A 16,832-nucleotide genomic window follows, 5' to 3' on the forward strand; every position below is an offset into this window, starting at 1 on the left:
ATACATATATATTTTCAAATACATAAACTTTAAGGAAATTAGCAAATGATGTTGAAGGATATAATAGGCAATTGAAAAATAATTATATCAGATAATGTTCCTCAGATCTCAGAGTTGTTCTTCCTCATGACCTTTGCTCTCATTTCCCAACCCTGAAATACTTTTCCCCTAAATCTTCCCAAAGTTCTTTCTCTCCCTTCATTTAGGTCTCTGCTAGATTGTGACCTCAAGAGCCCATTCCTGACCACCTCTTTCATATGGTGCGTAGATACTTCCTCACTATTCTCTACTTTTTCCTTCAATTCGTGTTTCTTCCTAACTCTTATCACTATCTGATATTGCAGTGTAGGCTTATTGCTTACTTTCTTGTTGTTTGTCTTCCTCAGTTGAATATAAGTCTATCAGAGCAGGGACTCACTGGGCTCCTTTAGAAGCAGGCTTAGCATATGGTAGGTCCTTAATAAGAAATTATTGAACAGATAAATGAACAAATGAGTGAGTGAAAGAATGAATGAGTGAAATCACTAAGAAAAAGAGAACCAACTGAGAAAAAATTTAGACACTTGATGCATAGAAGAGGAAACCCACGTGGCCAATAAACATGAAAAAATGCTCAACTTCACTAGTAGTGGAGAAATCCTCATGAACACAACATGATACTATTTAACCCCCATTACATGTAAAACAAATAAAAACTGGCCAATTCAAATTCCAGAGAGAACATAGGTATATCAAAACTTTCATACACTGCTGGTAGGAGTGTAACTTGGAGACCAAAGTGGCAATATCTAATAAAACCGATTATGCTTATCAGTAACCTATAAACTAACATTGTCTCCTCTAGAGAAACTGTTTCAATTATGGCCATGTTCACCTTTGTAGCAATGTTTATAATAACATACAGTCAGAAACTACCTAAAGACCCATTGGTAGGAGAAAGGATAAATCAATTACAGTGTAATCCAAAAATACAGTACCATTAAATGGTGGTAAAAATGATCTAATGTTAAGTGACAATACAAGCTTACTGTGGTGTGAGATATTTATATAAATTAAAATTTACAAAACAATTCTATATATTGTTTATAAATAAAACAAGTACTTGGCCCACATTCCATTAATTATACTGGTTCCTCTGGAGGGAAAAATGGGTGGGACTGGGGAGGAAAACATGGGGAAATTATTTATCTATAATTTTGTATTTCTTTATTAATTATATCTCAAGTAAATATGATAAAATGTTAATATTCATTTCAAGTGATGAGAGCATTAGTGTTTCTTATGTCTCCTCAGTACTTCTTCTTGTATATTGTTGTGTTTTCTCAAATTAAAAAATATCAACAGAAATAGGCACCAAACATACTGGTACTGTGCCCAGGGCAAATTGCTTCATTTTGAGAATTAGGGTGACCACTTTATCTATTTCAGGTTATTGAATATATTAAATGAGACAATATACATAAAAGTGCTTTTTAAACTACAGAGCAGTATATTATTAACATTATTTTTATGGCCATCATCGATTCTCCACTGACGGATGCTAAGTAGAATGGCAGTTTTCAAACTGTACTCCATGGAATCCTACAGACCTTCATGGAACTCCAAGGTCTCTAGAAAGTCTCTTGGTCACTGTTTGGGGAAATGAGATAGGACTTCAAGCTTTAGAGTCCATTTCAGTTTGAAAGACTTGAATTTTTATCTGATTTTCACTTTGGCCTTCCAAATAAGGTTTCCTTTAAAGAAAATGTACATAGCTCTATGATACCTACACCTATTCAACCATCACAAGAAGATATAAGAAACGTCATGTGACTTTATTTTTTAAAAATTAAATTAAATGTAATTCTGATTCTGCATCTCCATTACACCTAACTGCTGACTAATTTGATACCTGTTATTATTGGTTTCCTCCTTATGCCCTGCCATCTATTCCCTAGGTTCAGACAAGTTTCTAGGTATCTTATGCAAAAGCAGAGCATTTCATGAGAACACTCCGGCCTGCAGTGCCCTGCTTGTTGCCGGTATGATTTTCATACAAAATGGTATGAGCCCTGAAGTGGTTCAGTGCATCCTGAACCACCCTGGGCACAGGACACTCAGAGCACCTGGAGACAGGCACCTGGGTCTAGCCAGCCAAGGGGACCACACAGCAATTCCCCTCCCAGGATCAAACACCATTCCAGGGCACCCTGAGGTACTAAGCAGACGTCCCTGATACTCAAGTACCCCCAAGCACATTCCCATTCTAGAACTGGCCCTTCAGTCCCCCAGGATGGACTACTTCTACCTTTGAAGCAAAAGGTGGCCACCTTCTTGGAATAGAAGAGAGAAATACAATGAGGGAAATACACACACACATACACACTTTTACACAAATTAATACTTTGATGTATTATCTTGGTGTGGATCTTTTTGCAATGATTTGAAAAATCACTGAGCCTGAGCAATGTTTCCCTGAGGCCTGTTTTTTAACATCAAAAAATTTCAGAGTTGGGTGCTGCCCCACCCCATTCTGACACCTTGCTCCCCGGCAGTCTCTTGTATCATTTGATTGAGAAAATACAGAGACCTGTGTACTCATAAAGGCCTTACACTGGTTCCACTCTGTATGTCCTACCTGCCATGTAGGTGGCTCACTAGGCCACCGTTCACCTAGATCAGGTTTTTTCTTGTAAATCCTCTAATTACCTTGAGAATGGTACAATTATATGGGATTTTTGTATGTGTCAAGTGTTTTTTTGTGTGTATGTTGTTTGAATGTAAATATTTAAATATGGCACAACTTGTGAAATCCCATTTTGGCTTTTATTTTTTAATATATCTTTGATTGAAAAAAAAAAGTAAGTTACTGCTTGACACCTGAGATTTCCCTACGTCCCTCTGCATCCAAAGGGATGGGATTCTTTAATTCAATTATTGCTTCGGTTCCCAGCCTCTCCTGGTCAGCCACATTGCCTCACCCTGGCAGGTGCAGCCCTGGCCTCATCCGGCCAGTGAGATCTTCCCTCCACCACCGAAGGCACAATCAGTTCAGTTCTGAGCCCAGGAGGCTGTCTCTTGATGCAACACAAATCAGGGTACTTCACAGCTCTTCCCAGACTGTGCTGTCCCAAATGAATAAGTTGTGGCCAAAAGACACAGCAAGGCCTAACCTAATGCTTTAGCCGGTCGGAAGAGGCCAGGGCTGATGCTGTGAGAAAGGCTCAGTATGTTTCAGCTAATCTGAAAAGAGTTGCTGAGTTGCAGACGTTTTTGTGCTCTGCCAAATATGCATCTAGGGCTGGGGAGTTTTAGACTCCATGAACACCCAAAAGCTGACATAAATGTGAGACCGTGTACAATCTGAAATAGTACAAAAAAAAACAAACTCGATCTGAACTCTCTCCCCTCTCCACTCCTATCTTATCTGTCTGTAAGCTGTGGCTCAATCTTTATCTTGTATGTTCATTGCGGCTTTTTTTGTTTTAATTGACAGGGTCATAAGTTCATTTTTGATGGAGAATCACTCTTCAGCCCACTTGTTTAAAATATATTTGAGGCCATTATTAAGAGCACAGCTATATTCACTCTGTAACTGGAATAGAAAAAAAAATCTGGAGCCCAATTTGGAAGAAAGCATTTAAAATAAAACAAAGAATATTTTCAGAGGCTAATGTTCCTGGAATTTATTCAAGTGACCACCGCAGCCATTGGCCTTGAGAGTGCCAATTAAAGATGCTCTGCTGTCTGATTAGAGAATTCTTGAGTTTAGAGCAGTACATTAAGTCAAAGGGTAAGCCTTTGAGTTCTGCAATGAATTTGATTAACCATTTACAATTATGGAGTAATTTAAAAACATCCCAGAACCATCACCAATCTTTAATCTGGGTTTAACTAAGCTAAAAATCTGATGCTGAGAGCTATCTTGTGGCTGGGATGGTTTCCTGAAAAAGCATCGCAGAAAATATTCTGTTAAATAGTTTTACTTAACAGCTGTGGTTTAGGTATATATAGAGTTCTGTAGGCCTCGTCGGATAATGATCACAGGAATGACAAATATTAAGACTTTGCAAGATCATTGTTTGCTAAGGAATAGGAAATTGCCCAAATTTTGGTTAAATTATGAGAATATGAGGTTTCATAATTGAGCTATACAGATGTGTGTGTCTGTGTGTGTGCATGGCTGTGTGTATTTGTATACCCTTTCGTTCATCGTTAAGAAGATGATTTGTTCTTCTGGCAAAAAGTCCTTGAAAAATAAAACCTATTATTTTCTGGTTGGAGCTGAGTTTCCTAGCCAGTACTTAGTTTACAGTATCATAGAAACAGAAGCCAAATTACACATTATCATGGGTTTAGATCAACGTCGCTTCTGACTCCAGATGAGGTTGAACATTTCAGCTTAAGAAACACCTGCTTGATCACAAGGCAGTTTATGTTTTTGAAAGTAAAGGCCAATGGGTTAGTATAATTATCTCAACATTAGATGTTATGTCCCGGGGAAAACTAGATCTAAAATCTTTCTTAAAATGTGTCTGTATTAGTGGCTAGTTTCCTCTGACCACATGTATATCAAATGAGATTTGTAGATCATTTTTAATTTTTAAAAAACTTTTTATATCTCAGCAATTTTTAGAAATAACTTATTTGTGTATTACTGTCTTCGACATTTTTAAAATTTTCTATTGTAGTATATCATACACACAGAAAAGCACACAAATATTTTGTACTTTTATAATTCCTTGCCTTCTATTGTTGGTGTTTTGAAACAAAAGATTTGATTTTAGATGGCGACATCTTAATTCAGCCCAGAAGCTGTGATAGACCCTGGTCCTTCGTCTATGGGCCCGATTCTACCTCCATCTATCCAGATGATACCTACCACCTTCTCTCCTGCTTTCTTGGATAGCTGGTGTCAACCTTCAGAAACAGGCCCTTCTCTAGTGACATATTAAGAATCAAATCACATGTATTCATACACATATACACATATACAGCTGTTTCTTTTAGTGCAAGGAAAGCACAAACAGAGAATATGTACTCTTGCTTTGCCAGGAAGTCTTAACGTATGCAGAGCCCTGGAATCATAATTTTTAAAAAGAAGAGATTTATTCAAGTAAACAAATGATCAGTTTGTTCAAGGAGTGTTTTCTGAACTTTTGCCAGACATTGTGCTAGGTTTTAAAGGAGAAGCAACATCACATGTGGCAGACTCTGTCCTTGTGGAATCACTTCCTGAAGGTAAATCAAACTGGAGTATTTGAAAAACAATATTAAATATTAATAATTTAAAGCCTTATTTTAAAAATCAAATTAATCACTAGATCAATAAATACTCTACATGCCTAACAGTTTGATAAGCATTATATGTGATAAAAAGAAGTCAAAAAGCATAAGACATAAGGTAGCTTCAACTCACTTAGGATGAAACAGCACAAAAGAGTCAGGGCAAAAGTTAATTTGTAAATTAAAGGAACAGAGAATCATCAAAATGTTTTGGCAAGAAAATCAACAGCTTAACTGTACAAAATACTTAATTAAAAATGAAATAATATTGTTATTCTGCAAAACAAAATTCATAAAATAAGCTAAAACATTCAAAATAAACTTTATAAAACAGGCAAGTTTAGTCACAAAATGTATGCTAAAGAAGTTATTCCAAAGCTCCAAGATATAGAGATTATTTTTAACATGACAAACTTTTGGTGAATTAAATACGGTTTTTATAATGGCTCTAAAGCAACCCTCACATCCATCAGTTCAACTCTTTCCTTTCTCCCTTAGGGATATCTTACAAATGCGCCCCATCTTATGCATTTCCTCTGCCACCGTCCTAGTCCGCAGCCTCATCCTGAGTCTCACTGAGATGACTGGTGCATCATTGCTGGTCTTTCTCTCTCTCTTCTCCATAGCTAACATGGCACTGAATCTTCCTAAATTGCCACTACTAAAACATGTCCCACGCTGACCATCTGTTAGACTCCTTAGACCTAACAAACCAGGTCTAAACTTAGCCTGACTTTATATATCTGCGGCAATCAGCCCCACCCATCCAACTTTATTTTCCATCCTTCCCACCTATAAAGCATCAGTCTTAAATGTTGGCATCTAAATGACATCCAGGTCACTTTATCCATTCCCTACTACATGCTTCTGATTTCACGGTACCCCTCATCCCTGATGCCAACTCTACTCCACTCTGTCTGCCCAGCACAAATCCATGAAGTCTTCTGTGGCAAAGCCAGTCTGCATCGGACTCTTCTTTCCACTAGATTTTCACTTCTCACAGAGTATACCATTTTCATGAGATTGTTGTCATTTCATAGCATTCAGGATTCCAAGAACTTGGGCTCTGGTATCAAGCAAACTGGGCTTAAATTCTGGTTTTGCCAGTGACTTATGGTGTGACTCTGGAAAATTCACTTGATTTTTATCACCTATGAAGTTAGGAAGAGTAATAGTACCAATTCAGTTGGGTTGCTGTGAATTAGTAAGCTCTAAGGTTGTTAATTATCTAAGTCATTAGCAGGAACCTGTTGGATTTTTCAGGCCGATCTGAGACTTCAGGTTGATATTCTTCATTCACTTATGACTTGGCACTTCTGAAATTAAAAGGGAGACCCCAAGTCGCTGTTCTGATGCATACATCCCATCAATACCTCGGTTCCTGAATTGCTTCTCCCATTTGATTGAAACGAACATGGAGCATTGATACAAAATCCTATATGCATATCAATAGGAAGAACTCTATGATTACTTTTTCACCCCTGAAGGGAAGCAAGTGTTCCCTCTCAAGACTAGAGAACTCTCAGCAAAAATTTAGCTGGCTCTTGTATGCACAGAAAAAATGCTTATACTTGTCCACTTCCTTGGAGACCAACTCAAATGCCGAGCAGCAGCTATAGAAATCCCATTCAAGACAAAACAAGATACTTCTAAAGAGCCATTATCTTTGGAGACCAAAATGTTCCTACACAGAGACATGAAATAGTTTTAACCTCTATTTATTTGTACCATAATATATACTACTTTCCAATATTGTTCTATAGTGTGCCTGCATATGGTACACTTAAATAAAACAACTATTGAATAAGATCTCAGTTCTTTTAGACAGAGACCAATCTCATTCACAGGTCTCTGGTGTCTTCTGGTTTCCCCATATGATTAAGAATAATCAATATTGAAAAATTAGTTTTTATTTGGTCTTATTTGGGTCTGAATACACTGATCTACCCTGGAAATGACTGATCAATTTTAGTTTGGGCTAACTCTTAGTTCAAATTGTTAAAACTGAAAAATCAACATCTTCTTGATAAGCAAAACCTAACAATAAAAATATGATGCCACAATATTTACAGAATGGGAGGATTTTCAAATGGTGTGTGCTAAGCTAGGCCTACATAGTGAAACCGGATCTGGTGATCAGGTCACTGAGCTGATGGAAACAAGGGCGCCACGGACACAATTGTCATTTCACTCATTGAAACAAATTAATTGTATTAATTATGTAGTAATCTATTCCATTCTATCTCTTAATTCTTTTGAGTATGCTGAAAGAGGATCAGCATATGCACAGCTTGCTCCCAACATGTAGTCTTTCTGAAATAGAGGGGAATATTCTAAAGCTACTGGGCAGGGAGGAGGGGCAAAGGAGGTCAGTAAGAGACCCAGTGCTGTCTTAGCTGAAGACACAATAAAGCGCAGATGTGGGCTGGGCTGAGGAAACCAAGGCAGGGGACACAGGAAGGAGCAGTCTGAATGCGGGCTGGCTAGTGCAAGAAGTCAGTGCTCTCTCAGTAAGGGCTTTGAGGGACATCTAGGAGATCTCTGGAAATCAGTGAAACATTGCAATATCTTACCTTTGTAGGTGTAGAAGTCAGTTAAGGACATGCAACACTGAAAATCAACAGAAATGAACATGCTGTAGTTACTCTCTACATATTATTTAAATAATACATAACATCTTTTCTGCCTTCCGTTTTTTCCAGTCTGGCTTGATAGTGAAAATTCTGGTTTTACCCAAATGAAACATTCGCATCAAAAATTCTTTATATGACAAAATGATTCACAATGATATTCCTTTAAACTGCAATTTCCTGATGGCATTACTAACTGACCATGATTTATTAAAAACAGAAAAGTTTCAGGAACCAATTTATTGCCTATACTTAATTTTAACTGAAATGTACCCTGTATAATGTTTAAAATCTGGATTGGAATTTGTCTTTAAAATGCCAAGTAATGGAGATATAGAGCTGACATAAAGAGAAACCAAAATGACTCGTTAAGACTACAGTCCAAATGCAGTTGACCTCGGCACGTCTTCTCATCAAGCAGGCCAAGGGAAAGGTACCCGGCAGTGGGGGCTAATGCAGGATCAGGCACCAAGGCAAGCCCCATCCCTAAAATAAAGACGTTGACATTGAGTGAAATGGGACGAAAAGCATATCGTTCAATCAGCTCACCACCTATGATGAATTTATCTCGGAATTTGGGCTTGCTGACATCCTCACATGGCCCCAGGTAAGGACTGCCCTTGTCTAAGCTTAACCCGTTAGAGGTGAGAGGCGGCTCAACCGCACTAAATCACCCTGTTCCCAGGCCACCAGTCACTGAGGCGTACATTCTGCTGGCAAATCTAGCATTGAATTAGAGAGCTATTAAGGTCTCGTATAGTCCTGTAAGTCTAAGATTTCTTTTATTCAAATGCTTACTCCTTGGACCTGGGCTAGGCACCAGCAGGATACTTTCAGGCAAAGCTTTCTCTGGCTTGGTAAAAAGGACTAATCCTCTTTAATACTCTCCCTGTCCAGGCTATAACTTCCAAGCCCTTTTCTTCATTGCTTATCAATCCAGAACATAAACGAGCCCCACATGCCTCTTATATCTGAGAAGTAAGATGTTCTGTTTAGTTTTTGAGCTCTCACTGCTTGTGTGCATGTCATATGTGCATGTATGTTTGTGCACCTACAGAAATACGTCTTGGTATTTTTGCACACATGGAATGCTTGCTATTACTTATAGAAGAAACCTGCTGTCAGCAAAAGCATTAATGGTGTTTCTGTTTATGCTTCCATTCCCCAAGCTAAGATTTTTGTTTGAGTAAGAGTTTGTGCCTTAATTATAAACATTAGAAAGTGAAAAATGTTTGCATTTCACAAATATATTTTCTGTTTCACAATATTTATAGCAGAAAGTCAGGCTCATGAAATATAATATTTACTTGCATAATCTTCTCTCCTTTCCCCCTGATGTTTTGACTTCCACAGCAAGGGTGAAGAAAGTTATGCAAGCACATGGGTTCACCCCAGCAATCATCATTAATCTTTGCTTTCCTCATCCTTGTTTACTAAAAGACCACGTTAAAGTATATCTGGACTTTCTCAAATTTGTCTCCAGCTATGCTTCACATTTTTGAAAAAAGTCACTTTCAGCAAAAGACGGCAGGAAAGGCACATGGCTGGATGATTGTTTCTGAAAAAAAGACAGAGATAATTTGCAAGTGATGGAAGGCTGGTATTTATGGTGTTTAAGATATGTTTGAAGCTGGGGAACAAGCGTCTCTATTTCAAGGGAAGAAGAGGCCAGTGGGTTGCTGTAGAATTATTTCCTTCCCTCATGGGATTGAAGGTGCCCTGGGTAAAGAGCCTTATGCCTCATAGTCCAGGGAGGATGGGGGAGTAGGCAGAGAGGAGTATGGGGGGACTGGACAGTGATTGAGGAACGATGGCTAAAATTAGTTCCTGCTTCCCCTCCCTTACCATTAGCAGACAGTCTGCCTCTCCAGCTGGCTCCTCTTGAAGTCAGAAAGTTAACCTGTTCTCTGCCTGGACAAGGACAAAACATGTTCTGCTCTTGCCTGTCGTGAGCGTGTTTGGAGTTTTTCAAAAACTCCTTGAGAGGGAAGATGTGTGTAAAAATGTTCATATTTATTTTTCTTTTCAGAATAGGCATTAAGAAGAAAACAGAAGTGCCAAACATGTAATTATAGTATTTTCGTATTTAATATATCAATAATAGCTAAAAGTATGGAGACTTTTGTAGATAGTAGCAGTGTTTTAAGTGCTTTGCATGCATTATGTTATTTTTCCCACCAAGTAACCCTCTGAGATAGGCATTCTTGTTAACCCGAATTTACAGAGGAAGAAAGTGAGGCACAGAGGTCCCATGCTCATGATTTCCTAACTAGCACATACTGGGGCAGGGGTTCTCTGGCTGCAGATACTGGGACCTTAAACATCCCATTGCACTATCTAAATTAATGAAACAAGTCATATCAATAAGACTTAATGAGTGAGTGGATATAGAAAAGTAAAATTACATTGTATAAAGGAAGTCCTCAGTAAATATCTATTAAAAAATGTTTACCCTTCTTCTGACCCTGAGTCAAATCATTGTTTAGACTCTGGTCTTTGTTGTGCTGCTGTTCCTTCAGATTGTGTGTGTATGCATGTGTGCACGTGCACCTTTACAGGAATGCATTCACTAAACTCCACAATATCTAAATCAGATTCAATGGAGATCATCTATGTATAACAGAAAACCTAAATCACAGGGAATATTCAACATATAATAACACTTCTGTATCTTTGCAGTGGTTGGGATCAAGGATACTTCCCAAAGTATAATCTAAAAAGAATAACACAAACTTTTCAAATACTCAAAAATGAAAAAAACATATGCCATCTAAGAACCCTTTATTTTCCTTTCCAAAATATTCTACCTGTTGTGTTTTGAGGAAATCCTATTGGTCGGAGCATTTTAGGAATCTAGGGCAGATGTTCTCATTGTAGTGTGCATATGAAGCACCTGGACATTTCAGCCTCATCTCTGAGAGTCGGACCCTGTAGGTTTGGGATGGTCCAGCATTCTGCATTCTTAATGAGCATCAACCCTCGAGAATACTTGATCTAGTTAATTGAGAAAATGCTCTATGTTAAGAAGGACTGTTTCTGTTTCCTAGCCCAAGACAGGAAGGCAGGCCTCTGTACTTTGCTTCATAAAACCATATGCATCATTTTGCTTGTATTAAATGAAATTTTCGCTGCATTCATTCTGCTTGGTAAGTGGCATGTGACTACAGTACATAGTAATTACATGTTCCTGAAGACTACTTGGTAATTTGCACTTAATAAGACCAAAAATAATTACCCTGTACTCCAATCTAGAAAACATAAATAATCGTAAATATATGGTACTCACCATGTAATTACTTTGCCACTCCACACAACTCTCCATAAGATTGAGCAGTTACTGAGGAAGTAAAGAATCACAACAAAATATTCTCTATTTTGCATGATAAACTAAAGCAACTCAACCACAATGTTTGCATTTTCAGACACATTTTCGTAGGTTCAGAATTTAAATCAGAGAAAATTTAGAGGAAAGAGCATTACTTAGCTCTTTGGGGGCTTTCTGATTTGACCTTTTACTTAGTAGTGCTAGAAAATTTCCCTGAAATTTAAACAATTTTCAAACTCTTTAAAAATATGACATAACCTACCTGTCTGGGATGACCTTTCAAAACGACTTATAATTCTGTTCTCTGACTTAGTAGAGAGTGATTAAATTTAAGGTCTGAGACAGACTTATATGGAGAGGAGAGACAGAAGCTAGCATTCTCCAGGCAAACTCATCAGCTCACATTTAGACCTGAGGCTCCTTTTCTTCCTGATGGAATGAGCTCCAAGAGACTTTCCACGTAACATTGGGCTCCATGGAGATTTTCTAGGTCCTACTCGCATCCATAGTTCTGCACAAACTCTGCAAAACCATCCATAATTAGAATCATGTATTTGTCATGAATTAACTTAGATATCTTCTTCCACGAGTAGCACAGAGGAAGGACCTAGGTAGATATCAGAATCGCCTGTAGTAGATTGGATTTGTTCTGCTTTTTCATTTTTGTGATTGTCTTCACAAAACACAGTGATGTTGAAACCCCTCTCATTCTACATAGCCCCGCTCAACAAAAGCAATCACCACACTAATAAAGATCACTATATCCCTTGAAAGGGTATTACCAGCATATGTGGAGAGGAGAAGGTTGAAGAAATATCCATTCATTCATTGGATTCAACACATTTGGATTGAAAGCCTACTATGCACCAGGGTGTGTAGATGCTGGGAATATAACACTGAATAAAACAGAAAAGTTCCCTGATCTTATAGAACTTAAATTCAAGTGAGGGTAGCAAACAAATGTTATCAGATCCACTATAATTCTTGTTTTAGAAACATGGTTTGTTCCCAATGCAACTGATATATTAGGGAATTTGAGCATAAAGAGAATTTTGTGTTACTTATGCATGATTTGTCCAGGAGAAACACTACGAGGCAGAAAACTACACTCAGCTGAACTAAGTCACATAGGAGTATGCAAAGTAGACATGCATACACACCCTGAACATCTACCAGCTACCTCAGTTCTCCACGTGTATTATAAGCCACATTGCTCCACATCTGGTGTTGCAGCCATTCGTCAGATTTCATGTAATCCTCCTTCCACACTTCACAATCACTCACAGGCTACAACCCTCCCCCTTCCACAAGAAGACCACAGGTCTTTTTCAAGATATAGTGACATATCGATTATAGTATTTATATATACCTTAACCATTTAACATACATAAATGTGTGCTACCATTTTTATTGTTTCCATCTTTTTTAATAATTTGTCACAATGAAGGTTTTGTGTTTTGGGCTTCTAATTCCATTTTCCTCGTAAGTCTTATGGTTTATATTGAGCGATTCCACCTAACACAGTAATTGTTAGGAACGTATATGTTGCGTTATAGCAGAACTATTTGTAAACAAGCAAACTATCACATAAACAAGATAATTCCAGGTAATGGGAAGTGATTTGAAAAACTTAAACCAGGGAATATGGTTGGGAGTCACTGGGCGGAATGGGAGACACTCCTTTAGACTGGGTGGCCACAGAGACCTCTCCAAGAAGGTCACATTCAAACTGATGCCTGAAAAGCAAGAGGTGCCAGACATGCTAAAATCCACGGTAAGAGCATTCCCAGGAGGAGTGGTGGTGTAATTTTGGGAGCTCTGGGGTACAAAAGTCCCAAAATAGGAATAAGCTTCTATTGTTAAAGGAACAAAAAGTGCCAGAGCAAGGAACAGAGAGGTGGGAACAGTAGCTGGGCCCCAAATCATGTACACATAGGAGGACCTTATAAGTCATTGGAATTTTAAGTGTGATGAGATGCCATTGGAGGATTTTTCACTACTAATAGAAGAAACCACTCAATTTACAGATGAACATCCGAGGTCTGGAGAGTTTACCCAAGGTCATACCCAAGGTCATATCACCAGCCAGAATCAGAATCTAGGTCTCATACCTCTGTGCATGGGAATAGGTATACACCAGCAATTCCTAGATGAGTCCTTCCTTTGAACTCTGACGAAGAAGATATTAATTGGAAAATTTTCCCAGATTTTCCAAAAATGGATTCTGGATCCACGAATTGCTTCTTCAAGCATGATTATAATGGGCAGAAGTCTAGTTTAACCAGGCTATGTTCAGTGTCCTGTTTCATTCCATTGGTGAAAGAAAAATAGACCAGACAAAATGCTAGCTAAGCCATCATAGATGCTAGCAAGATTTGTAAGACAGCCAGTCTTGCTTAAAGCAATGGCCAGCACCCAGATCTCCCACCCCTGAGTGGTGCTTTTAAGAAGTCTAATGATGCAGACAATGGATGTCTGGATCACTCTACGCTGTCCTGATAACTGACAGGAGACACGAGGCATGAGAATCTCTTGACTGTGGATTACAAGGCCCAGCAATGAGTCACTGAAAGAAGTTGTGAGATTTCTCTTCTTGGATGGATTGACACTTTCTTTTTATCAAAGCCAGTCAGGAGACAAAAGAATAAATTTAAGCTGACAATAGGCTAAATGCCACAGGGTAAATGCCTTGGCAAAAAGCAGTATGTTTGGCGTTTCTCTCTACACTAAGCAGAAGGGCAGCTGCCTCTAGGGTGTGGAGTGAAGAGCTTGCTTGGTGTCCTCTGTGGGTCTGGAGCAGGCTGCCCTGTGTGTACAGCCCCTACAGTTGTGGGCTTGCATGCAGGATGAGCTTCGAGGTGCTAAACAGGCCTGCGATTCTGAGGCTTAGCTTCGAGGCATTTATTCGCAATCCCATCCCCCATCCTCCGTCTGTCAGCTTCTCAAGGACAGGGCACAGTCCACCTGTGATTCCTGACCTCAGCAGCAGACTTGATCTCTGCCACCTCATTCCACAGCTACATGGTCCAGAGCCCTTCGTGTGGACACTGCTATATCCGTATGCCTTTTCAAAAGCTATATCATTTGCCAAATAATATTGCAGAGTCATCTACTCCCACGTGGTTCCAGGAGGTAGAGCGAGGCCCATTCATTCATTCATAAAATCAACACATATTTATGGAATATCTAATTGGAGCTCTGTGCTATTCTCAGTGCTAGTTCATCTGTGAACAAGACAGACACAAGTCCTGACCTTCTGGACCTCCTCCTAGAATGTACGTCCCTTTGTTGATGTATCTCAAGGGTGACCCTAAGGCCACCTCTTCAGAGGCAGCTATGATGCTTATTAAAATTGTGGATTCCAGGACCTACTCCAGATCTCCTGAAGAAACAGAACTTTTAGGATGGAGCCTTAGAATCTGCATTTTTTCCCAAGCTTCCTCGGTGATTCTTATAAAAAGTAACGTTTAAGATCTACTGTTCCAAGGAATGAGAGACTGCAGCTAAAGAGGTTCTTTCTCTTCCTTCAAGTATGGCTCCGTAGGTAGGCTGGATCTTTTTCTGCAGGTGAGATACTTCAAGGATGTTTTCTCTGGGGACTCCATGCCTTAGAGGTATACAGGGCTGGAAGTTGTTTGGGTCTTGGATTTGAGGACATCCAGGAAGTTCTCACCTCAACAGAAGGTTCCCAGGAGCCGTATATTTTGTTAGGATTGCTTCCTTTGTGCTGAGGCCTGATCCTCTTTTAAAATCAGCTACTCCTAGGCAATGACTAGGACTAGTTATTTCCTGGGAGTTATTTCTACCTTAGTGTAAACAAGGGCTCCATAGCCCTGCTGTTGTTGATAGCCAGCAGAAAGAAGATTCCTACAGAAATGGGCATTTGTATCCTAGGACATGTTGCCAAGTCAGGCCACCAGTCTTCTGAGAAAGGTGTAGGTAGGCAGCTGTGACAGCATTAGGTCTTGGGGTACCCAGACAGGAGGGACAGGATGGGGAAGAGAAAGCAGAGAGTGGTGGAAGGGCAAAGAGGTCACTGGGAGGCTGAAGTTTCTTTTGCAGCTTTGCCTGCAGCCTGATCTGCTTCAGCTGCTGTGTCTTTAGGACGCACAATGAGCAGATGCAATTTCTCCATCCTCCTTCCACTGCACATTCTCTGCAACTAGCTCACAGCACCGACCTCTTCTGTGGCTTACCCACACACACATCCCTATCACCTACCCCTGCCCTAGACCCCCCTGCTGTAGTTGGTAAACTTCTTGAAGGCAGGGCAAGATGCACTTTTGCCCCCCTACCCCACACTTTCTAACAGCACTTGCATATGGAATGTGCTGAATAAATATTTGCCAAAAGAATGAGTGAATGCAAACTGAACCGATGGAAATTTACGGAGGTCAGAGCCAGGCTCTGCCTGATTTATTCAGCCCCTGGCATAGCATCTCATGCAAATAGCCATTTAATACTCGTGTTTGATGATCATGAAAGTGATAATAAAACCCTGCAAGGGATGATTGAGAATAAGGCTCTTTATCGTTAGTGTCTTTTGTTGTAAGCTGCCTCAAGTCTGTTTTAGAAGTAAGCGGGGGATAAATATTAAATGAGTGAGTGGATGAGGCGTTAAACCCCTGGGGCCTCTCCAGACTCTCCAGCCCCACTCATAACCCCAGGGCAAAGCCGCCTTCTGGGGATGGGAGCCGAAGAGAATTTTTTCATTCATTCATTTGTTCATTCAACAAATAAGTTTTGAAAGCCAGACCATGCTTCTCTTAAGCAATCACCTTGCTCCAGGGTTTCTAGATGAAGTGACTTCTTAAGGTCTCTTTCAAGACTATAATTCTTTATTCTGCTCAGAAGTGCTGGGGATATTGATGAAGCAATATTGATAAAGTCCTACAAGCGTTGGAGATTTAGTGAATATATTCAGGCAGCAGGTCTCCGTCATTTCTCTGTCTTAATACTCCAGCACCAGTGAAATTGCCTTAATGCTTTGTTTGGCATCTATTTATGTCAAGTCAGATCTTCTCCCAACACCCAAATGAAACCTGATGTGACCTCACATAATGTAGTTGATGTGTCACCTTGTAGCAAACCCTGAACAAAGGTCTTACTTGACTTTTAAGTGCATCAAAACGGTAATTATTTATGATCAGATTTACCTTTCCTAAGCATTTTGCTTCTGGTGGTAGCTAAATTATACCAGTTGATTAAAATAGGCAATCAATGTCTGCCTGTCAGGGGTGTCTTAACTTGCGATATATACTTTCGGTAAATATCACAACATTATTTTAATCTGTAAATCGGATTTGTCAGGTCTGATTCATTTAAATGGCTCACACGCCCCAAATTCTCTCTGACAGCCCCGATGTGGGAGCCTGTCCTCATCTTGAAAAGGTAATATTGCCTGGGGCTTGTTGCTGGCTTAACAGAGGCAAGGACACTGCATAGCAAGAAATAAGAGAAAGACAGACCACCTTTGCTCTAACAGGTTTCTGCAAGCATCCAACACATCAACCAAGCAGCATCTTTTCACGGAAATTGGGAGAGTACTCTGAGCTAAGGGAGAGGCCAAAAACATATTATCTATATCAGTAACACCACTGATAACAATAACA

The sequence above is a fragment of the Propithecus coquereli genome, unplaced genomic scaffold, assembly GCF_000956105.1.
Source record: "Propithecus coquereli isolate 6110/MARCELLA unplaced genomic scaffold, Pcoq_1.0 Scaffold3, whole genome shotgun sequence".
Classification (NCBI taxonomy): domain Eukaryota; kingdom Metazoa; phylum Chordata; class Mammalia; order Primates; family Indriidae; genus Propithecus; species Propithecus coquereli.